Source organism: Pan paniscus, chromosome 6, assembly GCF_029289425.2.
Source record: "Pan paniscus chromosome 6, NHGRI_mPanPan1-v2.0_pri, whole genome shotgun sequence".
NCBI classification, from domain to species: Eukaryota; Metazoa; Chordata; class Mammalia; order Primates; family Hominidae; genus Pan; species Pan paniscus.
The window spans coordinates 139,365,994-139,391,896 of record NC_073255.2 but is presented as its reverse complement, the minus strand read 5'-3'; the positions used below and the strand labels follow the sequence as shown (position 1 = coordinate 139,391,896).

General features: G+C 41.0%; 1 long non-coding RNA gene across 4 annotated transcripts in view; it reads left to right on the top strand.

The window, feature by feature from the left end:
• The window catches only part of LOC117977841 (uncharacterized), a 218,951-nt gene extending 194,989 nt beyond the window's left edge, over positions 1 to 23,962 (top strand). For 3 of the 4 annotated variants that reach the window (XR_008625923.2, XR_010112778.1, XR_008625927.2), the window contains 5 exons: positions 15,961 to 17,651; positions 18,201 to 18,423; positions 19,423 to 22,020; positions 22,218 to 22,286; positions 23,455 to 23,962. This is a non-coding gene — a long non-coding RNA (uncharacterized LOC117977841). The remainder of the gene's footprint in view (positions 1 to 15,960; positions 17,652 to 18,200; positions 18,424 to 19,422; positions 22,021 to 22,217; positions 22,287 to 23,454) is intronic. The other variant, XR_008625924.2, reaches the window with a different exon arrangement.
• The last annotated feature ends 1,941 nt before the right edge of the window (positions 23,963 to 25,903 follow it).

Genomic DNA, 25,903 nt, shown 5'->3' with positions numbered 1-25,903 from the left:
TGGTAGTGTAGATATTTCCATGTTTATGCAGATGGTATTGAAGATATTTACATGTTTATACAGATAGCGGTGTAGATATTTCCATGTTTATACAGATAGCGATGTAGATATTTCCATGTTTATACAGATAGCGGTGGAGATATTTCCATGTTTATACAGATAGCGGTGGAGATATTTCCATGTTTATACATATAGCGGTGTAGATATTTCCATCTTTGCACAGATTGCGGTGTAGATATTTCCATCTTTACACAGATATCGTTGTAGATATTTCCATGTTTACACAGATAGCTGTGTAGATATTTGCATGTTGACACAGATAGCATTGTAAATATTTCCATGTTTATACAGATAGCGGTGGAGATATTTCCATGTTTATACAGATAGCGATGTAGATATTTCCATGTTTATACAGATAGCGGTGTAGATATTTCCATGTTTATACAGATGGCATTGTAGATATTTCCATGTTTATAGAGATAGCGGTGTAGACATTTCCATGTTTATACATATAGTGGTGTAGATATTTCCATGTTCATAGAGATTGCGATGTAGATATTGCCATATTTATACAGATAGCGGTGTTGATATTTCCATGTTTATGCACATGGCCGTGTAGATATTTCCATGTTTATACAGATAGCGGTGTAGATTTTCCATGTTTATACAGATAGAGGTGTAGATATTTCCATGTTTACACAGGTAGCGATGTAGATATTTCCATCTTTGCACAGATTGCGGTGTAGATATTTCCATCTTTACACAGATAGCGGTGTAGATATTTCCATGTTTACAGATAGCTGTGTAGATATTTGCATGTTTTCACAGATAGCGTTGTAGATATTTCCAATTTTATACAGATAGCTGTGGAGACATTTCCATGTTTATGCAGAAAGCGATGTAAATATTTCCATGTTTATGCAGATAGCTGTGTAGATATTTCCATGTTTATACAGATAGCGGTGTAGATATTTCCATGTTTAAACAGATAGCTGTGTAATTATTTCCATGTTTACAGAGATGGCGGTGTAGATATTTCCGTGTTTATACTGATGGCTCTGTAGATATATCCGTGTTTATACAGATGGCATTGTAGATATTTCCATGTTTATACTGATGGACGTGTAGATATTTCCATCTTTTTACAGATGGTGGTGTAGATATTTCCATTTTTATACAGATAGCAGTGTGGATATTTCCATGATTATACAGAAGGCGGTGTTGATATTTCCATGTATATACAGATGGCGGTGTAGGTATTTCCATGTTTATATAGATGGCGGTGTAATTTAGATGTTTATGCAGAAGGCGGTGTAGATATTTAAATGTTTATACAGATAGCGCTGTAGATATTTCCATGTTTATACAGAGAGAGGTGTTGATATTTCCATGTTTTTACAGATAGCAGTGGAGATATTTCCATGTTTATAGAGATAGCGGTGGAGATATTTCCATGTTTATAGAGATAGCGGTGGAGATATTTGCATGTTTATACAGATGGCGGTGTAGATATTTCAATGTATATAGAGATGGCTGTGTAGATATTTCCAGGTTTATACAGATCGCAGTGTAGATATTTCCATGTTTATACATATAGCGTTGTAGGTAGTTCCATGTTTATACAGATAGCGGTGTAGATATTTCCATGTTTGTACTGATAGCGGTGTAGATATTTCCATATTTGTACACATAGCAGTGTAGGTATTTCCATGTTTATACAGATGGCGGTGTAGATATTTCCATGTTTATACAGATGGCGTTGTTGTTATTAAATGTTTATACAGATGGCGGTGTGGATATTTAAATGTTTATACAAATAGCGGTGTAGATATTTCCTTGTTTACAGAGATAGCGGTGTAGATATTTCCATCTTTGTACAGATTGCGGGGTAGATATTTCCATCTTTACACAGATAGCGGTGTAGTTATTTCCATCTTTACACAGTTAGCTGTGTAGATATTTGCATGTTTTCACAGATAGTATTGTAGCAATTTCCATGTTTATACAGATAGTGGTGGAGATATTTCCATGTTTATACAGATAGCGATGTAGATATCTCCATGTTTATACAGATAGCGGTGTAGATATTTCCATATATGTACACATAGCAGTGTAGGTATTTCCATGTTTATACAGATGGCGGTGTAGATATTTCCATGTATATACAGATGGTGTTGTTGTTATTTACATGTATATACAGATGGCGGTGTGGATATTTACATGTTTATACAAATAGCGGTGTAGATATTTCCATGTTTACAGAGATGGTGGTGTAGACATTTCCATCTTTGCACAGATTGCGGGGTAGATATTTGATGTTTACACAGATAGCGGTGTAGTTATTTCCATCTTTACACAGATAGCTGTGTAGATATTTGCATGTTTTCACAGATAGTATTGTAGCTATTTCCATGTTTATACAGATTGCGGTGGAGATATTTCCATGTTTATACAGATAGCGATGTAGATATCTCCATGTTTATACAGATAGCGGTGTAGATATTTCCATTTTCATACAGAGGGCGGTGTAGATATTTCCATATTTCTGGAGGTAGTGGTGTAGATATTTCCATGTTTATACCGATAGCGGTGTAGATATTTCCATGTTAATGGAGATAGTGATGTAGATATTTCCATATTTATACAGATAGCAGTGTAGATATTTCCATGTTTATACAGATAGCGGTGGAGATATTTCCATGTTCATACAGATAACGGTGGAGATATTTCCATGTTTATACTGACGGCGGTGTAGGTATTTCCATGTATATAGAGATGGCTGTGTTGATATTTCCATGTTTATACAGATGGTAGTGTAGATATTTCCATGTTTATGCAGATGGTATTGTAGATATTTCCATGTTTATACAGATAGCGGTGTTGATATTTCCATGTTTATACAGATAGCGATGTAGATATTTCCATGTTTATACAGATAGCGGTGGAGATATTTCCATGTTTATACAGATAGCGGTGGAGATATTTCCATGTTTATACAGATAGCTGTGGAGATATTTAAATGTTCATACAGATGGCAGTGTAGATATTTCCATGTTTATACAGATAGCGGTGTTGATATTTCCATGTTTTTACAGATAGCGGTGTAGATATTTCCATGTTTATACAGATAGCGGTGGAGATATTTCCATGTTTATACAGATGGCGGTGTAGATATTTCCATGTTTATAGAGATAGCCAGGTAGATATTTCCATGTTTATACAGATAGCTGTGTAGGCATTTCCATGTTTATAGAAATAGCGTTGTAGATATTTCAACATTTATAGAGATAGCGGTGTAGATATTTCCATGTTTATACAGATAGCGGTGTAGATGTTTCCATGTTTATACAGATGGCGGTGTAGATAATTCCAAGTTTCTAGAGATAGTGGTGTAGATATTTCCATGTGTATACAGATAGTGGTGTAGATATTTCCATGTTTATAGAGATAGTGATGTAGATATTTCCATATTTATACATGTAGCGGTGTAGATATTTCCATCTTTGCACAGATTGCGGTGTAGATATTTCCATTTTTACACAGATATCGTTGTAGATATTTCCATGTTTACACAGATAGCTGTATAGATATTTGCATGTTGACACTGATAACGTTGTAGATATTTCCATGTTTATACGCATAGAGGTGGAGATATTTCCATGTTTATACAGATAGCGATGTAGATATTTCCATGTTTATACAGATAGCGGTGTAGATATTTCCATGTTTATACAGATGGCATTGTGGATATTTCCATGTTTATAGAGATAGCGGTGTAGATATTTCCATGTTTATACATATAGTGGTGTAGATATTTCCATGTTCATAGAGATTGCGATGTAGATATTTCCATATTTATATAGATAGCGGTTTTGATATTTCCATGATTATGCACATGGCCGTGTAGATATTTCCATGTTTATACAGATAGCGGTGTAGATTTTCCATGTTTATACAGATAGAGGTGTAGATATTTCCATGTTTACACAGATAGCGATGTAGATATTTCCATCTTTGCACAGATTGCGGTGTAGATATTTCCATCTTTACACAGATAGCGGTGTAGATATTTCCATGTTTACAGATAGCTGTATAGATATTTGCATGTTTTCACAGATAGCGTTGTAGATATTTCCAATTTTGTACAGATAGCTGTGGAGACATTTCCATGTTTATGCAGAAAGCGATGTAAATATTTCCATGTTTATGCAGATAGCTGTGTAGATATTTCCATGTTTATACAGATAGCGGTGTAGATATTTCCATGTTTAAACAGATAGCTGTGTAATTATTTCCATGTTTACAGAGATGGCGGTGTAGATATTTCCGTGTTTATACTGATGACTCTGTAGATATTTCCATGTTTATACAGATGGCATTGTAGATATTTCCATGTTTATACTGATGGAGGTGTAGATATTTCCATGTTTTTACAGATGGTGGTGTAGATATTTCCATTTTTATACAGATAGCAGTGTGGATATTTCCATGACTATACAGAAGGCGGTGTTGATATTTCCATGTATATATAGATGGCGGTGTAGGTATTTCCATGTTTATATAGATGGCGGTGTAATTTAGATGTTTATGCAGATGGCGGTGTAGATATTTAAATGTTTATACAGATAGCGCTGTAGATATTTCCATGTTTATACACAGAGCGGTGTTGTTATTTCCATGTTTTTACAGATTGCAATGGAGATATTTCTATGTTTATAGAGATAGCGGTGGAGATATTTCCATGTTTATAAAGATAGCGGTGGAGATATTTGCATGTTCATACAGATGGCGGTGTAGATATTTCCATATATATAGAGATGGCTGCGTACATATTTCCATGTTTACACAGATTGCATTGTAGAGATTTCCATGTTTATAAAGTTAGCGGTGGAGATATTTCCATGTTTGTACTGATCACGGTGTAGACATTTCCATATTTGTACGCATAGCAGTGTAGGTATTTCCATGTTTATACAGATGGCGTTGTAGATATTTCCATGTTTATAGAGATGGCGTTGTTGTTATTTACATGTTTATACAGATGGCGGTGTGGATATTTACATGTTTATACAAATAGCGGTGTAGATATTTCCATGTTTACAGAGATAGCGGTGTAGATATTTGCATCTTTGCACCGATTGCCCTGTAGATATTTCCAACTTTACACAGATAGCTGTGTAGATATTTTCATGTTTACACAGATAGCATTGTATATATTTCCATGTTTATACAGATAACGGTGGAGATATTTCCATGTTTATACAGATAGCGATGTAGATATTTCAATGTTTATACAGATAGCGGTGTAGATATTTCCATGTTTATGTAGATGGCGGTGTAGATATTTCTATGTTCATTGAGATAGCGGTGTAGATATTTCCATGTTTCTTGAGATAGTGGTGTAGATATTTCCAAGTTTATGCACATGGCCGTGTAGATATTTCATAGTTTATACAGATAGCGGTGTAGATTTTCCATGTTTATACAGATAGCGGTGTAGATATTTCCATGTTTACACAGATAGTGGTGTAGATATTTCCATGTTTATAGAGACAGCGATATAGATATTTCCATATTTATACAGATAGCAGTCTAGATATTTGCATGTTTATGCAGATGGCCGTGAAGATATTTCCATGTTTATACAGATAGCGGTGTAGATTTTCCATGTTTGCACAGATAGCGGTGTAGATATTTCCATGTTTATACAGATAGCGCTGTAGATATTTCCATGTTTATACAGATAGCGGTGTTGATATTTCCAGGTTTATACAGATAGCGGTGTAGATATTTCCATGTTTATACAGATAGCGATGGACATATTTCCATGTTTATACCGATAGCGGTGGAGATATTTCGATGTTTATACAGATGGTGGTGTAGATATTTCCATGTATATAGAGATGGCTGTGTAGATATTTCCATATTTATACAGATGGCAGTGTAGATAATTCCATGTTTATACAGATAGCGATGTAGATATTTCCATGTTTATAAAGATAGCGGTGTAGTTATTTCCATGTGTATACAACTAGCAGTGTAGATAATTCCATATTTGTAAGGATAGCGGTGTAGATATTTCCATGTTTATACAGATGGCGGTGAAGCTATTTCCATGCTTATACAGATGGCGGTGTAGTTATTTCCATGTTTATACTGATGGCGGTGTAGATATTTCCATGTTTATACAGATAGCGGTGTAGATATTTCCATGTTTACAGAGATAGCGGTGTAGATATTTCCATCTTTGCACCGATGGCCTTGTAGATATTTCCATCTTTACACACATAGCTGTGTAGATATTTGCATGTTTACACAGATAGCAGTGTTGATATTTCCATGTTTGTACAGGTGGCAGTGTATATATTTCCATGTTTATACAGACAGCGGTGTAGATACTTCCATTTTTATAAAGATAGCGGTGTAGACATTTCCATATTTATAGAGATATCGGTGTATATATTTCCATGTTTATACAGATGGTGGTGTAGATATTTCCATTTTTATACAGATAGCGGTGTTTATATTTCCATGATTATACAGATGGCGGTGTTGATATTTCCAGGTTTATACAGATAGCAGTGGAGATATTTCCATGTTTATAACGATGGCGGTGTAGATATTTCCATGTATATGGAGATGGCTGTGTAGATATTTCCATGTTTATACAGATGGCAGTGTAAATATTTCCATGTTTATACAGATAGCGGTGTAGGTATTTCCATGTTTATACAGATAGCGGTGTAGATATTTCCATGTTTATACAGATAGCGGTTTATATATTTCCATATTTATACAGAGAGTGGTGTAGATATTTGCATGTTTATACAGATGGCGGTCTAGACATTTCCATCTTTATACAGATGGCGTTGTAGTTGTTTCCATGTTTATACAGATGGCGGTGTAGATATTTCTGTGTTTATACAGATAGCTGTGTAGATATTTCCATGTTTACAGAGAGAGCGGTGTAGATATTTATATCTTTGCACTGATTGCGGTGTAGATATTTCCATCTTTACACAGATAGCTGTGTAGATGTTTGCATGTTTGCAGAGATAGCATTGTAGACATTTCCATGTTTATACAGATAGCAGTGGAGATTTTTCCATGTTTATACAGATAGCGATGTAGATATTTCCATGTTTGTACAAATAGCGGTGTAGATATTTCAATGTTTATACAAATGGAGGTGTAGATATTTGTATGTTTATAGAGATAGCGGTGTAGATATTTCCATGTTTATGCAGATGGCCTTGTAGATATTTCAATGTTTACACAGACAGCGGTGTAGATTTTCCATGTTTATACAGATAGCGGTGGAGATATTTCCAACTTTGCACAGATTGCGGTGTAGATATTTCCATCTTTACACAGATAGCTGTGTAGATATTTCCATCTTTACACTGATAGCTGTGCAGATATTTGCATGTTTACACAGATAGTATTTTATATATTTCCAAGTTTATACAGATATCGGTGGAGGTATTTCCATGTTTATACAGATAGCGATGTAGATATTTCCATGTTTATACAGATAGCGGTGTAGATATTTCCATGTTATACAGATGGCAGTGTAGATATTTCCATGTTTCTAGAGATAGCGGTGTAGACATTTACATGTTTATACAGATAGTCGTGTAGATATTTCCATGTTTATAGAGATAGAGATGTAGATACTTCCATATTTATAAAGACAGCGGTGTAGATATTTCCATCTTTGCACAGACTGCGGTGTAGATATTTCCACATTTACACAGATATCAGTGTAGATCTTTCCATGTTTACACAGATAGCTGTGTAGATTTTTGCATGTTTACACAGATAGAGTTGTAGATAATTCCATGTTTATACAGATAGCGGTGGAGATATTTCCAAGTTTATACAGATGGCGGTGTACATATTTCCATGTTTACAGAGATAGCGGTGTAGATATTTCAATGTTTATACAGATAGTGGTGTAGATATTTCCATGTTTATAGAGATAGCGATTTAGATATTGCCATATTTATACAGATAATGGTGTAGATATTTCCATGTTTATGCAGATGGCAGCATAGATATTTCCATCTTTACACAGATAGCTGTATATAAATTTGCATGTATACACACATGTCTATGTGGATATTTGCATGTTTACACAGATAGCGTTGTAGATATTTCCATGTTTATACAGATAGCGGTGGAGTAATATCCATGTTTTTGCAGATAGCGATGTAGATATTACATGTTTATACAGATAGCGGTGTAGACATTTCCATGTTTATACAGATAGCGCTGTAGGTATTTCCATGTTTATACATATAGCTCTGTAGGTATTTCCATGTTTATAGAGATAGCGGTGCAAATATTTCCATGTTTATACTGATGGCTGTGTAGATATTTCCATGTGTATACACATGGCATTGTAGATATTTCCATGTTTATACAAATGGCGGTGTAGATAGTTCCATGTTTATGGAGATGGCAGTGTAGATATTTTCATGTTTATAGAGATGCCGGTGTAGATATTTCCATGTTTATAGAGATAGCGGTGTAGATATTTCCATGTTTATAGAGATAGCGGTGTAGGTATTTCCATGTTTACAGAGACAGCGGTGTAGATATTTCCATGTTCATACAGATGGCTGTTTAGATATTTTCATGTGTATACAGATGGCAGTGTAGATATTTCCATGTTTATAGAGAGGGTGGTGTAGATATTTCCAAGTTTATACAGATGACTGTGTAGATATTTCCATGTTTATACAGATTTCGGTGCAGATATTTCCATGTTTATACAGATTGCGGTGTAGATATTTCCATGTTTATAGAGATAGCGGTGTAGATATTTCCATGTTTATATTGATAGTGGTGTAGATATTTCCCTGTGTATAGAGATAGCGATGTAGATATTTCCATATTTATACAGATAGCGGTGTAGATATCTCGAAGTATATACAGATGGCCGTGTAGATATTTCCATGTTTACAGAGATAGCGTTGTAGATATCTCCAAGTCTGTACAGATTGCAGTGTACATATTTCCATCTTTACATAGATAGCGATGTAGATATTTCCATGTTTACAAAGATAGCTGTGTAGATATTTCCATGTTTACACAGATAGCGTTGTAGATATTTTCATGTTTATAAAGATAGCGGTGTTGATATTTCCGTGTTTATACAGATAGCGGTGTAGATATTTCCATGTTCATCCAGATGGCGATGTAGATATTTCCATGTTTACACAGATAGCATTGTAGATATTTCCATGTTTATACAGATAGCGGTGTCGATATTTCCATGTTTATACAGATATCAGTGTAGATATCTCCATGTTTACATATATAGCGGTGTCTATATTTCCATCTTTACACAGATTGCAGTGTAGATATTTCCATGTTTATACAGATTGTGGTGTAGATATTTCCATGTTTATACTGATGATTGTGAAGATATTTCCATGTTTATACAGATGGCGGTGTAGGTATTTCAATGTTTACAGAGATAGCAGCGTAGATATTTCCATGTTTATACAGATAGCGGTGTAGATATTTTCATGTTTCTAGAGATAGCAGTGTATATACTTCCATATATATACAGATTGCGGTGTAGATATTTGCATGTTGATACAGATGGCGGTGTTGATATTTCCATGTTTATACAGATGGGAGTGAAGATATTTCCATGTTTATACAGATGGCAGTGTAGTGAATTCCATGTTTGTACAGACGGCTTTGTAGATATTTCCATGTTTATAGCGATAGCGGTGTAGATATTTCCATATTTATAAGATAGCGATGTAGATATTTCCATGTTTATACAGATAGCTGTGTAAATAACTCCATCTTTATACAGATGGCAGTGTAGATATTTCCATGTTTACACAGATGGCGGTGTAGATATTTCCATGTTTGTAGAGATGGCTGTTTAGATATTTCCATGTTTATACAAATAGCTGTGTAGATATTTCCAAGTTTATTCAGATGGCTGTGTGGATATTTCCATGTTTATTCAGATAGCGGTGTAGATATTTCCATGTTTCTACAAATGGCTGTGTAGATATTTCCATGATTATAGAGATAGCTGTGTAGATATTTCCATGTTTATTCAGATGGCGGTGTAGATGTTTCCATGTTTATGCAGATGGCGGTGTAGGTATCTCCATCTTTATAAAGATGTCGGTGTAGATATTTCCATGCTTATACCGATGGCTGTGTACATATTTCCATGTTTATACAGATGGCATTGTAGATACTTCCATGTTTATGCAGATGGCGGTGTAGATATTTCCATGTTTATAGAGGTGGCGGTATAGATATTTCCATGTTAATAGAGATAGCGGTGTAGGTATTTCCATGCATATGGAGATAGCGTTGTAGATATTTCCGTCTTTACTCAGAGAGCAGTGTAAATATTTCCATGTTTACACAGATAGCGTTGTAGATATTTGCATGTTTCTACAGATAGCGGTTTAGATATTTCCATGTTCATACAGATAGCAGTGAAGATATTTCCATGTTTATACTGATAACGGTGTAGTTATTTTCATGTTTATACAGAGAGCGGTGTAGATATTTCTTGTTTATATGGATAGCGGTGTAGATATTTCCATGTTTATACAGGTAGCGGTGTAGTTGTTTCCATGTTTATATAGATAGCAGTGTATATATTTCCATGTTTATAGAGATAGCAGAGTAGATATTTCCATGTTCATACAGATAGCGGTTACGATATTTCCATGTTCATACAGATAGCGGTGAAGATATTTCCATGTTTATACAGATAACGGTATAGTAATTTTCATGTTTATACAGATAGCGGTGTAGATATTTCTTGTTTATACGGATAGCGGTGTAGATATTTCCATGTCTATAAAGGTAGCGGTGTAGATATTTTCATCGTTATAGAGATAGCGGTGTAGATATTTCCATGTTTATACAGATAGCAGTGTACATATTTCCATGTTCATACAGATAGCGGTGTAGATATTTCCGTGTTTATAGAGATAGCATTGTAGATATCTCCATGTTTATAGAGATAGCGGTGTAGATATTTCCATGTTCATAGCCATGGCTTTGTGTATATTTCCATGTTTATAGAGATAGCGGTGTAGATATTTCCATGTTTATAGAGATAGCGGTGTAGATATTTCCAAGTTTATAGAGATAGCTGTGTCGGTGTTTCCATGTTTATTGAGATAGCGGTGTAGATATTTCCATGTACTTACAGATAACGGTGTAGTTAATCCCATGTTTATACAGATAGTGGTGTAGATATTTCCATGTATAAACAGATAGCTGTGTAGATATTTCCACGTTTACACAGACAGCCGTGAAGTTATGTCGATGTTTATACGGATAGCGTTGCATCTATCTCGATGTTTATACAGGTAGCAGTCAGGTTATTTCTATGTTTATACAGACAGTGGTGTAAATATTTCCATGTTTATACAGGTAGCAGTGTAGATATTTCCCTGTTTATACAGATTGCGGTGTAGATGTTTCTATGTTTATACAGTTGGCGGTGTAGATGTTTCCATGTTTATATAGATAGCAGTGTAGATATTTCCATGTTTATACAGATAGCGGAGTAGTTATTTCCATCTTCATACAGTTAGCGGTTAAGATATTTCCATGTTCATACGGATAGCAGTGTAGATATTTCCATGTGTATACAGATAGTGGTGTAGTTATTTTCATGTTCATACAGATAGCGGTATAGATATTTCTTGTTTACACCGATAGCGGTGTAGATATTTCCATGTTTATACAGGTAGCGGTGTAGATATTTCCATGTTTATACAGAGAGCATTGTAAATTTTTCCATGTTTACAGAGAGCGGTGTAGATATTTTGATTTTTATACAGGTAACGGTGTAGTTATTTCCATGTTTATACATACAGCGTTGTAGATATTTCCATCTTTATACTGGTAGCGGTGTAGATATTTTCATGTTTATACAGACATCGGTGTAGATATTTCCAAGTTTATACAGGTAGCAGTGTAGACATTTCCATGTTTATACAAATAGCGGTGGAGATATTTCGATGTTTATAGCGATAGAGGTGTAGGTATATCGATGTGTATAAATGTAGCGTTGTAGTTATTTCCATGTTTATACAGACAGCGGTGTAGATATTTCCATGTTTATGCAGATAGCGGAGTAGATATTACCATGTTCGTGCAGATAGCAGTGTAGATATTTCCCTGTTCATACAGATAGCGGTGTAGATATTTCCATGGTTATACATATAGCTGTGTAGATATTTACATGTTTATACAGGTAGTGGTGTAGATATATCCAAGTCTATGCAGATAGCGCTGTAGATATTTACATGTTTATACAGGTAGTGGTGTAGATATTTCCTTGTTTATACTGATAGCAGTGTAGATATTTCCATGTTTATATGATAGCGGTGTAGATATTTCGATGTTTATACAGGTAACAGTGTAGTCATTTCCATGTTTATGCAGACAGCGGTGTAGATATTTCCATGTTTATACAGGTAGCGGTGTAGATATTTCCATGTTTATACAGATAGCTTTGTAAATGTTTAAATGCTTTTAGAGATAGCAGTGTAGATATTCCCACGTTTATACAGATAGCTGTGTAGATATTTCCACGTTGATAGAGATAGCGGTGTAGATATTTCCATGTTTATACAGATAGCGGTGTAGGTATTTCCATGTTTATAGAGATATCGGTGTAGATATTTCCATTTTTATAGAGATAGCGATGTAGATATTTCCATGTTTATAGAGATAGCGGTATAAACATTTCCATGTTTGCACAGATAGCGGTATAAATATTTCCATGTTAATAGAGATAGCGGTGTAAATATTTCCATGTTTATAGAGATAGCGGTTTATGTATTTCCATGTTTATACAGAGAGCAGTGTACATGTTTACAGGTTTATAGAGATAGTGGTGTAGATATTTCCATGTGTACAGAGATAGTGGTGTGGATATTTCCATTTTTATAGATATAGCGGTGTAGGTATTTCCATGTTTATACAAATAGCATTGTAGATATTTTCATGTTTATACAGATAGCGGTGTAGATATTTCCATGTTTATAGAGATGGCGGTGTAGATACTTCCATGTTTATAGAGATAGCGGTGTAGATATTTCCATGTTTATTGAGATTGCGGTGTAGATATTTCCGTGTTTATACAGATAGCGGTGTAGATACTTCCATGTTTATGCAGATAGCGGTGTAGATATTTCCATGTACATACAGATAGCGGTGCAGTTAATCCCAAGTTTATACAGATAGCTGTGTAGATATTTCCATGTTTAAGCAGATGGCTGTGTAGGTATTTCCATGTTTATACAGGTAGCCGTGTAGATTGTCTCATGTTTATAGCAGTAGCGGTGTAGATATTTCCATGTTTATACAGGTAGCGGTGGACATATTTCCATGTTTATAGAGATAGCGTTGTTGATGTTTCCATGTTTATACAGGTAGCGGTGTAGATGTTTCCATGTTTATACAGATAGCGGTGTAGATGTTTAGGTGTTTATACATGTAGTGAAGTAGGTATTTCCATGTTCATACAGATAGCTGTGTAGACATTTCCATGTTCATACAGTTAGCAGTGTAGATATTTCCATGTTCATATGGATTGCGGAGTAGATATTACCATGTACATACAGTTAGCGTTGTAGGTATTTCCATGTTCATACGGATAGCGGTGTAGGTATTTCCATGTTTATACAGATAGCAGTGAAGATATTTTCATGTTTATACTGACAGCGGTGTAGATATTTCAATATTTATACAGGTAGCAGTGTAGATATTTCCATGTTTATACAGATAGCGGTATTGATATTTCCTTGTTTATGCAGGTAGCTGTGTAGATATTTCCATGTTCATACAGATAGCAGTGTAGATATTTCCATGTTTATACACATAGTGGTGTAGATATTTCGAGGTTTGTGCAGATAGCGGTGTTGATATTTCCATGTTTATACTGGTTGCAGTGTAGATATTTCCATGTTTATACAGATAGTGGTGTAGACATTTCCATGTTTATACAGACAGCGGTGTAGATATTTTGATGTTTATACGGATAGCGTTGTAGGTATCTCGATGTTTATACAGGTAGCGGTCTAGTTATTTCCATGTTTATACAGATAGCGGAGTAGTTATTTCCAGGTTCATACAGATAGCGGTTTAGATATTTCCATGTTCATACAGATAGCGGTGTAGATATTTCCATGTTTATACAGATAGCGGTGTAGTTATTTTCATGTTTATACAGATAGCCGTATAGATATTTCTTGTTTATAAGATAGCAGTGTAGATATTTCCATGTTTATACAGGTAGCGGTGTAGATATTTCGATGTTTATACAGATAGCATTGTAGATTTTTCCATGTTTATACAGATATCGGTGTAGATATTTTGATGTTTATACAGGTAGCGGTGTAGTTATTTCCATGTTTATACCTACAGCATTGTAGGTATTTCCACGTTTATACAGGTAGCGGTGTAGATATTTCCATGTTTATACAGATGGCGGTGTATATGTTTCCATGTTTATACAGATAGCAGTGATGATATTTCCATTTTCATACAGATAACGGTGTGGATGTTTCCATGCTTATACAGGTAGCGGTGTAGATATTTTCGTGTTTATACAGACAGCGGTGTAGATATTTCCATGTTTATACAGTTAGCAGTGTAGATATTTCCATGTTTATATGGATAGCGGTGGAGATATTTCGATGATTATACCGATAGCGGTGTAGATATTTCGATGTTTATACAGGTAGCGGTGTAGTTATTTCCATGTTTATACAGACAGCGGTGTAGATATTTCCATGTTTATACAGATAGTGGGGTAGGTATTACCATGTTCATACAGATAGCAGTGTAGGTATTTCCATGTTCATGCAAATAGTGGTGTAGATATTTCCATTCTTTTACAGATAGCGGTGTAGACATTTTCATGTTTATACAGACAGCGGTGTAGATATTTCCATGTTTATACAGATAGCAGTGTAGATATTTCCATGTTTATACAGATATTGGTGGAGATATTTCGATGTTTATACAGATAGCGGTGTAGGTATTTTGATGTTTATACAGGTAGCGGTGTAGTTATTTCCATGTTTATACGGACAGCGGTGTAGTTATTTCCATGTTCATGCAGATAGCGGTGAAGATATTTCGATGTTTATACAGATAGCGGTGTAAGTATTTCAATGTTTATACTGGTAGCGGTGCAGATGTTTCCATGTTTATATAGATAGCGGTGTAGATATTTCCATATTTATACAGATAGCAGAGTAGATATTTCCATGTTCATAGAGATAGCGTTGTAGATATTTCCATGTTCATAAAGATAGCGGTGTAGATATTTCCATGTTTATACATTTAGCGGTGCAATTATTTTCATGTTTATTCAGATAGCGGTGTAGATATTTCCATATTTATACAGATAGCGGTGTAGATATATCCATTTTTATACAGATAACGGTGTAGATATTTCCATGTTTATACAGGTAGCTGTGTATTTATTTCCATGTTTATAGAGATAGCAGTGTAGATATTTCCAAGTTTATACAGATAGTGGTGTAGATATTTCGATGTTTATACAGGTAGCAGTGTAGTCATTTCCATGTTTATACATATAGCGGTGTAGATATTTCCATGTTTTTGTTCCACGTTTATTGAGACTAGAAAATGGCGATGGCTTTTACGAAGTCTACTGCTGGTAAACATTTTGTTAACAAGGCATGTCCTGCACAGCCCTACATCGCTTAAACTTTGATTTTATACAACACAGTTTTTGTGAGCCCCAGGTTGTATCAAAGTTGCTGGGGCCAAGCGGCTAGGGCAAAGCTACAAATTAACAACATCTCAGCAGAGCAATTGTTTAAAGGACAGGTCTTTTTCAAAATGGAATCTCTTATGTCTTTCCTTTCTACATGGACACAGTGACAGTCTGATCTCTCTTTCTTTTCCCTACAGGTGGACACGCCCCCACTGATACTCCTTCTAATTGCAACGTGGGAGAGGAGGATATGACACGTGATATCGCAGGGAGTAGAAACACCCCTGTGATACTGTTCTTCATATTCAGGGATGAAGAGGATGATATTACTCCCAATACTGATGGGTGTACACCCTCTCTACACTGAGGGTGTACACCCGTCTGTGAAAGAGTTCGTAATCTCCAGAGGGGGAGATGATATTACTCACAATATGGTAAAGAGGCTGTGAGTCCACGGAGGATCCTCAGAGCCAGCGGGGGAAGAGGGGCTGGCTCTCAGTCCCCACCTCGCGGGGGTGACTACCACCACTGCGGTGGGTGTCCTAAGAGCCAGTGGGGGAAGAGGGGCTGGCTCTGAGACCCCGCCTTGCTGGGGGTGCCTCCCCCACTGTGATGGGGTTCCTAAGAGCCAGTGTGGGAAGAGGGGCTGGCTCTGAGGCCCCGCCTCGCGTTGGGTGCCTCCCCCCTCTGCGATGGGTGTCCTAAGGGCCAGTGGAGGAAGAGGGGCTGGCTCTGAGACCCTGCCTCGCTGAGGGTGCCTCCCCCCCTGCGATGGGGGTCCTATTGGCCAGTGGTGGAAGAGGGGCTGGCTCTGAGACCCTGCCTCGTGGGGGGTGCCTCCCCCCCCTGCGATGGGTGTCCTAATGGCCAGTGGGGGAAGAGGGTCTGGCTCTGAGACCCCGCCTCGCTGGGGGTGCCTCCCACCCTGCGATGGGGGTCCTAAGGGCCAGTGGTGGAAGAGGGCCTGGCTCTGAGACCCTGCCTCGTGGGGGGTGCCTCCCCCCCTGCGATGGGTGTCCTAATGGCCAGTGGGGGATGAAGGGCTGGCTCTGAGACCCCGCCTCACGGGGGGTGCCTCCTCCCCCTGCAATGGGGGTCCTAAGAGCCAGGGAGAGAAGAGGGGTTGGCTCTCAGTCCCCGACTCGCGGGGGGTGCCTCCTCCCCCTGCGATGGGGATCCTAAGGGCCCAGGAGGAAGAGGGGCTGTCCTTCAGTCCCCACCTCACGGGGAGTGCCTTCCCTTCCTGTGATGGGGGTCCTAAGAGACAGGAGGGGAAGAGGGGCTGACTTTCAGTCACCACCGCTTGTGGGGCCTTTATGTTCTGGTTTTACCCAAGAGTCAGCTGATTTGCTTCTTGTACTAGCAGGGCAGTTCCTGCCAAGGCCCTCAAACAGGGGGGCCATCCTTTAGAAACCCTGTCTAGCTGTTTAGAGTTGTAGGCCACCGGCCTCAGCCAGGGCCCCACAGTTTGGGTTTAAAATCCAGCTGCCATCTTTTCTCTGACGCATACAGTGGAAAAGGCTTTGTGAGATCCGGTAGCCCCTGGGCTAGGGCTTTCAGAAGTTTTTCCTTTAAGTCATGAAAGACTTGCTGTTGTTGGAATCCCCATTCCAAATGTTCCTGGTCCCCGCCCCCTTTGTGATGTCATACAAAGGCATGGCTAATACTGCAAAGTTGGGCTCCGCAGTCTACAAAACCCCACAGCTCCTAGGAATTCTCTCACCAGCCTTCTGCCCTTAGGCTCCAGAAGATTGCAAATGACCTGCTTTCTTTCGGATCCCGGGCTGCTTTCGGACACCTGTCGAATAGTAAATCCCAAGTAAGGTACCTGCGGTCGTCGGCAGATCTGAGTTTTCTTCTTGGACACCTAATACCCACAGCCCTCCAGGTCGGTCCTAAGGATCTTAGAATCCGCAGTGGGGGTCATAAGCCATGGGGGGTTGTGGGACTGGTTCTCAGTCCCCACCTCGTGGGGGGTGCCTCCCCCCCTGCAATGGGGGTCCTAAGAGCCAGGCAGGGAAGAGGGGTTGGCTCCCAGTCCCCGCCGCACACGGGGTGCCTCCCCCCCACAACGATGGGGGTCCTGAGAGCCATGGGGGGAAGAGGGGCTTGCTCTCAGTCCCCGCCGCGTGGGGGGTGCCTCCCCCCTCGCGATACGGATCCTAAGAGCCGGGGGGGAACAGGGGCTGGCTCAGTCCCCGCCTCGCGGGGGGTGGCTCGCTCCCCTGAGATGGGCATCCTAAGAGCCAGGGGAGGAAGAGAGGGAGAGGATGATAATAATTTCAGCATCGCAGGCTGTGTTCACCCAGCCTGTTAAATTGTTATTAGTATCCTGAAAGGGAGAGGATGATATTACTCCCCATAACAGACAGATATGACTCCCCATCGTAGAGCACGAGGTGTACACCCGCCCTGTGATTTTCTTCCTCATATTCAGAGACCGAGAGGTTGATTTCACTCTCAATATCGGAGGAAGTATACACCCCCGTGTGAGATGTTCCGTAATAATATTCCACGGCAGAGGGGGTGATATGACTACATACATGGCAGAAAGTGGAAACCCCCAGGGATATTATTCCCATGATCCTGGAGGGAAGAAGATGATGTTACTTTCAATATGACAGAAGGTGGATGAAGTGGTGGACTGCCTCTCCACACCTGTGAGTATTTCTAGTTGGGTGGGACGAGAGACTGAGAAAAGAAATAAGACACAGAGACAAAGTGTAAAGATACAACAGTGGGTCCAGGGGACCGGCGCTCATCACACCAAGGACCTGCACCGGCACCAGCCTCTGAGTTCCCTCAGTTTTTATTGATAATGATTTTCATTATTTTAGCAGAAAGGAATGTAGTAGGAGAGCAGGGTGATGATAAGGAGAGAGTCAGTAGAAGACATGTGAGCAAAAGAATCTATGTCATAATTAGGTTCAAGGGAAGGTACTATGACTGGACGTGCACGTAAGCCAGATTTGTTTCTCTCCACCCAAACATCTCAGTGGAGTAAAGAATAACAAGGCAGTGTTACTGCAAACATGTCTCGCCTCCCGCCACAGGGCAGCTTTTCTCCTATCTGAGAGTTGAACGAATGTACAATCGGGTTTTACACCGAGACATTCAGTTCCCAGGGGCAAGCAGGAGATAGTGGCCTTCCTCCATCTCAGCTGCAAGAGGCTTTCCTCTTTTACTAATCCACCTCAGCACAGACCTATTACGGGTGTCGGGCTGGGGGAAAGTCAGGTCTTTCTCATCCCATGAGGCTATATTTCAGACTATCACATGGGGAGAAAGCTTGGACAATACCCTGCTTTCAAGGGCAGAGGTCCCTGCGGCTTTCCACAGTGCATTGTGTCCCTGGTTTATTGAGACTACAGAATGGCGATGACTTTTACCAAGTATACTGCTGGTAAACATTTTGTTAACAAGGCACGTCCTGCACAGCCCTACATCCCTTAAACTTTGATTTTATACAACACGTTTTTGTGAGCTCTAGGTTGGGTCAAAGTGGCTGGGGCCAAGCGGCTAGGGCAAAGCTACAAATTAACAACATCTCAGCAAAGCAATTGTTTAAAGGACAGGTCTTTTTCAAAATGGAGTCTCTTATGTCGTTCCTTTCTACATGGACACAGTGACAGTCTGATCGCTCTTTCTTTTCCCTACAGGTGGACACGCCCCCACTGATACTCCTTCTAATCGCAACGTGGGAGAGGAGGATATGACACGTGATATCGCAGGGAGTAGAAACACCCCTGTGATACTGTTCTTCATATTCAGGGATGAAGAGGATGATATTACTCCCAATACAGATGGGTGTACACCCTCTGTACACCGAGGGTGTACACCCGTCTGTGAAAGAGTTCATAATCTCCAGAGGGGGAGATGATATTACTCACAATATGGTAAAGAGGCTGTGAGTCCACGGAGGATCCTCAGAGCCAGCGGGGGAAGAGGGGCTGGCTCTCAGTCCCCGCCTCGCGGGGGTGACTGCGCCCCCTGCGATGGGGGTCCTAAGAGCCAGTGGGGGAAGAGGGGCTGGCTCTGAGACCCCACCTCACTGGGGGTGCCTCCCCCCCTGCGATGGGGGTCCTAAGGGCCAGTGGGGGAAGAGGGGCTGGCTCTGAGATCCCGCCTCATGGGGGGTGCCTTCCCCCCTGTGATGGGGGTCCTAAGAGCCAGTGGGGGAAGAGGGGCTGGCTCTGAGACCCCGCCTCACGTGGGGTGCCTCCCCCCCTGCGATGGGGGTCCTAAGAGCCAGTGGGGGAAGAGGGGCTGGCTCTGAGACCCCGCCTCGCTGGTGGTGCCTCCCCCCCATGTGATGGGGGTCCTAAGGGCCAGTGGTGGAAGAGGGGCTGGCTCTGAGACCCCGCCTCACGGGGGGTGCCTTCCCCCCTGCGATGGGGGTCCTAAGAGCCAGTGGGAGAAGAGGGGCTGGCTCTGAGACCCCGCCTCACGTGGGGTGCCTCCCCCCCCTGCGATGGGGGTCCTAAGAGCCAGTGGGGGAAGAGGGGCTGGCCCTGAGACCCCGCCTCGCTGGTGGTGCCTCCCCCCCATGTGATGGGGGTCCTAAGGGCCAGTGGTGGAAGAGGGGCTGGCTCTGAGACCCCGCCTCACGGGGAGTGCCTCCCCTTCCTGCGATGGGGGTCCTAAGAGCCAGTGGGAGAAGAGGGGCTGGCTCTGAGACCCCACCTCGCGGGGGGTGCCTCCCCCCCCTGCAATGGGGGTCCTAAGAGCCAGTGGGGGAATAGGGGCTGGCTCTCAGTCTCCACCTCGCGAGGTGCCTCCCCACCTTGCGACCGGGTTCCCAAGAGCCAGTGGGGGAATAGGGACTGGCTCTCAGTCTCCACCTCGCTAGGTGCCTCCCCACCTTGCGATCGGGGTCCCAAGAGCCAGGGGGGAAGAGGGTCTGGCTCTCTTTTTGGATGATTCTTTTTCCATTCTCAGGCAGTTTTCTTTTTTCTTTCTTTTTTTTTTTTTGAGACTGAGTCTTGCTCTGTTGCCCATGCTTTGCTGGATCTCGGGTGACTGCAACCACTGCCTCCCAGGTTCAAGAGATTCTCCTGCCTCAGCCTCCTGAGTAGCTGGGACTAGAGGCGGGTGTCACCACACCCAGCTAATTTTTGTATTTTTAGTAGAGATGGGGTTTCACCATGTTTGCCAGGATGGTCTCTATCTCCAGACCTTGTGATCCACCCACCTCAGTCTCCCAAAGTGCTGGGATTGCAGGTGCGAGCCACCGGATCCAGCCTCTGAGGCGATTTTCATACCTGCATACTCTGATCACTACTCTGTTAAACAGTCAAGGAGGGTAAGTATTATCTTCAGATTTCCAGAGCTCTGTCTCTGTACAGCCCTCTCCTCCTCAATATTCTGCCCTATGAATTCTAGCCACATTGGCCTTCCCAGACTCACAGTTCTGTCCTCTCAACTCAGGAAGATCTCTGAGCTCCATCTGCATTCTTTCTTCCTGTGCTGTGGCCTGGAAAGTTTTCTAAGGTGTTTGGGAGGTCAATTGTGGGGTTAGCCTCATTTGTTTCTCATTTCTTGAGGATCACTGCCTTTTGATGCTTGATTCCAGTGATTGATTCCCTTTGTTGCTTGAGGGCCATAGTTTCATATATTTTGTCCAGTATTTTTGTTGTTTTAGGTCAGAAAGTAATTTTGGTCTCTGTTACTCCATCTTGGCCGGAAGTGTAAGACCTAAGCGTTTACACATCAAAATACTGCACACATAATTTTAGTTTAAGCTACTTTTTAAAAAATCTCCTTCATTTTCCATTTAGCATTCTATTTAGGGTATTACATTGGTTTTTTTTTTAATTCTGTTATTGGCAGTTTCTATTGCCTATCAATCCCATTTAAAGATAGTGCATAGGGTATTCTAAAATAGCTGTTAAGCAAAGAGAAAATTGGGCCTGATAGGGTGAGAATCACAGCTCTAATACCTAGAGTGACCTTATAATGTATTGTCAAAAGGAGATATTTTTGACAGTGAAAGAGGGTGTTCTTAGTAATTATATCAGGACCATGGCCTAAACCAGGACTATCCCAGGCAGCCTGGGACATATTTGTACCCCATCTCTATTTAATGCCTTTATACAATTCTTTACTTAATTCTACCAGCCTTTATTGAGCCTGCTTTCTTTGTCTAGCTGAGTGCCACGTGCTGACATCACTAAGATCAATACAGCAAACTCTGAAAGATGGACAGGGAGACAGGAGATGGTCCTTTATAATGCAGTGTGATCTGTGCTGCAATAGAGGTAAGCACAAGGGCCTGACGAAGTCTCAGTGAAGAGCATGCTTGACTGCAGGGGAGGGCACTTAGGTTAGAAAAGATGAGTCGAAGTATGTTCATAGGGAGCATGGGAGGAGAGGTGGTGGGAAAGGTATTCCAGACAGTGTTTGTCAAGGCCAAGAGCCAGGGGAACACAGGTGGGGCTTTTTTTTTTCTTCTAAGATGGAAGATTGTTCTGATTGACTGGAAAACAACGCACATGGGAAGCTGTACAGAAATGAGTGGGGAAAGGTAATACTTAACAGCAACAGCAATTAATATTTAGTGCCCACTTACGACATGCTGGACACAGTTCCGGGTACTCTGAACATATTCGCTCATTTAATCTTTACAACAACCCTATGAGGTAGGTACTATTATTATCCCCATTTTCAGGTAAGGAATCTGAGGCACAGATAGAGTAAGTATGTTGCCCAGGGCCACGCACCAAGTATGTGGTAGGTCCTGGAGTTGAATGCAGAGCCCCTCCACTCTAAACTCCTGAAAGCCAGATGCTACAAGGCGTTGTTATTCCAAGTGGAGGAATGCTAAGGACAGCATCCTGCAGGTGACCAGGAAACCCTGAAGCATTCGAAGCAGGGGAATGGCTTAAAACAAGGTAGTATAAGAAAGTGCTCCCAGAGCAGCATGAAAGTCTGGTGTAGTGGAGGTCTCCGCTAGCCACAAGAGGTGGTAAGAGGCTGAGCTGAAGCAGCTGCAGCAGGCATGCAGAGGATACATTCCCCAAACCCTTATGGGCAGAGTCCTTTGGCTTCAGTGACCACGGCCAAGGGTGCAGAGGAGAAGCCCAAGAAGATGCCAGGTGTCTGGCTTATGCCCCTGTGTGAACGTGAAGGCTCTCATTGACATGCAGGTTACAGCAGGAAAAGCAGGTTTATTTGGGAAGGAGGCTTCTAGACCATGACTTCCATTTTAGCCATGTAGTTTTTGAAGTGCTTGTACAAGTTCTAGGTGGAAATGTCCAGGAGGCAGTGGGGAACTCAAAGTAGATCTCAGGAGAGAGGCTTAGGCCAGAGGGCTTGGGGAATCATCAGCATGGGGGTGGGAGGAGAGCTGGTATTTGGATGAGATTGCAGTGGAGCACGAACAGAGTGGGAAAAGGTGGTGATGAACCCAGGGACTCCAGTATGCGGTAGCTGGCTGTGAGATTAGGAAGCAATGAAGGAGGCTGAGAAGGATGTGGGGGAGAAGCATCAATAAGGAATAAATGAGTTGCACGTGCTCCAGAGAGGCCAAATAAAGACTGGATTTGGCTCTCGCAGGTCATACACAAAAGAGTCTTGGAACCAAAAGGAAAACGGTGGTGGTTTAAAGGGTATATTCGGTTTCTACGTCTGCTGTCACAAAATACCAGAAACTGGGTGTCTTGTTAAAACAACAGAAATTTTTTCTCTCACAGTTTTGGAAGCTAGAAGTTCAAAACGAGGTGTTGGCAGCACCATGCTCTCTCTGAAGATGCTAGGAAGAATCTGCTCCATGCCTTTCCATTCGCTTCTGGGGTTTCCTGCAAGCCCTGACATTCCTTGGCTTGTAGATGCATCACCCCAGTTTCTGCCCCCATCATCACATGGCCTCCTCTCTGCGTGTGCCTCTGCATTCCCTCTATTCTTCTTCTAAGGACACCGACACCAGTCATAGTGGATTAAGGGTCCACTCCTAACTAATTACATCTGCAACAACCCTATTTCCAAATAAAGTCACATTCTCAGATTCCTAGGGAGAACATGAATTTTTGGGGGTGTGTGGATACTGTTCAACCTGGGACATGGAGTAAATAAATGGCAAGGAAGATTACAGATGACTTTAAGCTAAAGAGGGAGATAGGGTTAAATGTAGGACTTTTTTTTTTTTTCCAGGACGGGAGAGGTTTAAACATGTTACTACATTGAATAAATGAAATAACCATGGACACGGAGTGGCTAAAGATTCTGAACTAAGTGCAAGGAACTGATAGCGCAAGCTCCCAAGGGGCTGGGGCCTGGAGCGCAGATGGATGGATCCACTGTGGGCAGAACTGGGGCATGGGAGGGGTGTGCCGATGCAGATGTGTTTGAGTGTGGGTGGCCAGAAGCTGATTGGGGTGAAGCGTGACAGTGCAGCTCCAAGCACGCTGGAGGTGTTCACCAAGCAACTCAAGAGCAGATGGCAGAAAGAGCAGCTGAAATAACAGCTTGTGAAATCAACCCTACTTTGTGGGGAGAGGATTGGTAAAGGATTCTAGCCATGAGAACCAAGAAGAGGAGGATAATCTGTTCATGCCTATTATGGGGCTATGGGGGAGCAGTTTCAGCCTCATCCTGGAGAATGTTTTAGAAGGCCAGAGAAAGGAACCCTGCAAATCACGTGAGCTGGCCCCTCACTTTGAGATGAAGTGTCCATACAGCAGTAACGCCACCCTCTGTAGTGGTTCTAGAGTGTGGCAATCTGGAGGGGTCATTATGGAAAAGGGCTGAAGCATAAGAATGTAGGCCCAATACTGAGATAGAAAGAGGATTCTCTGAGATGACTTAGGCAGGGTGATGGTGGTGGAGGTGGGTGTAAGAAGCCCTCTGCTGCCTCAGTCCGAGCATGGAATTCAATTGGTCAAGAGCAGAGCCAATCACCATTTAGGCCCCCTTGTTAGCCTTAATTTATTCCTCAGGTATGGAGAATACTCCTCAAGATGCATTCAGAGTGTAAGCTACCTCTTCCTCAGCAGACGACTGCCCTGCAGGTTTGCAGTTCTGTCATTTGGAAACTCCCTGATGTGTCCCTTGGCTCTTCCCATTCTTTTGCTTCAACACATTTTAAGACCAGGCACCTTAGCTGCAGAAACAGCATGAAAAACAAGTAGGTTTCAGGAAAAATTATCCCAAGTGGAGTCTCTACTGTGCTCTGTTTCTCAGATGTAAAGCTTAAAACAGTGTAAGAGTTTTTACAGAGTGTATTCATATCACACCAGTTTTGGGTCCATAGACAGGGGCTTTTTCTAGATCAAACCGTTCAATTGTCCTGTTGATCCTGGCCTAAAATCTGAGTGGGTAAAGAATATTTTAGGAGAGATGAGATTCTAACCCTCAATGGCAAAAAGCAGGGCTGAGCCCTAAGCCCACGTTTTTACACATATTTTACAATTGAATGTGTTGCACTACCGCTAGAACACTAGTTCTCAACCAGGGGCGATTTTGCTTTCCAGGGGACATTGGCAATGTCTGGAGACATTTTTTTTTCCATTTTCAAAAATTGTGGCAAAGCACAAAACATAAAATTAGCCATTTGAACCATTTTCATGTGTATAGTTCAGTGGCACTAAGCACCTTCATTCACACTGATGTGCAACCATAACCACCATCCATCCATAGAACTCTTTTCATTTTGCAAAACTGTAACTCTGTACCCACTAAACACTAACTCGCCATTTCCCTCTTCTCCCAGCCCCTGACAACCATCATTTGACTTTCTGTCTCCATGATTTTGACTACTCTAGGTACCTCAAATAAGTGGAATCATACTGTTGAGGGATTTTTGATGGTCACAACTTGGGATGGGGTGCTGCTGGTGTCTAGTGGGTAAAGGCTAGGGAGGCCACTTAACATCCTGCAATGCACAGGATGGTCCCCACAAGAAAGCAATAACTAACCACAAATGTCAATCCTACCAAAATTGAGAAACTCTGAGCTAGAAAAATCCCATGAGTAATCTTACACCATGGAGTATCAGTCAATAGAGACTAGTTATGTTGCAATAAGAAACCACCTCCAAATTTCTGTGGTTTAAAACAACTTATATTTTTGCTCTAACATGGAGCATCCTTAATCAGCAATCCGGGCTGGTGGGAGTTCCATCCTGACCTGGGCTTCTACGATGAT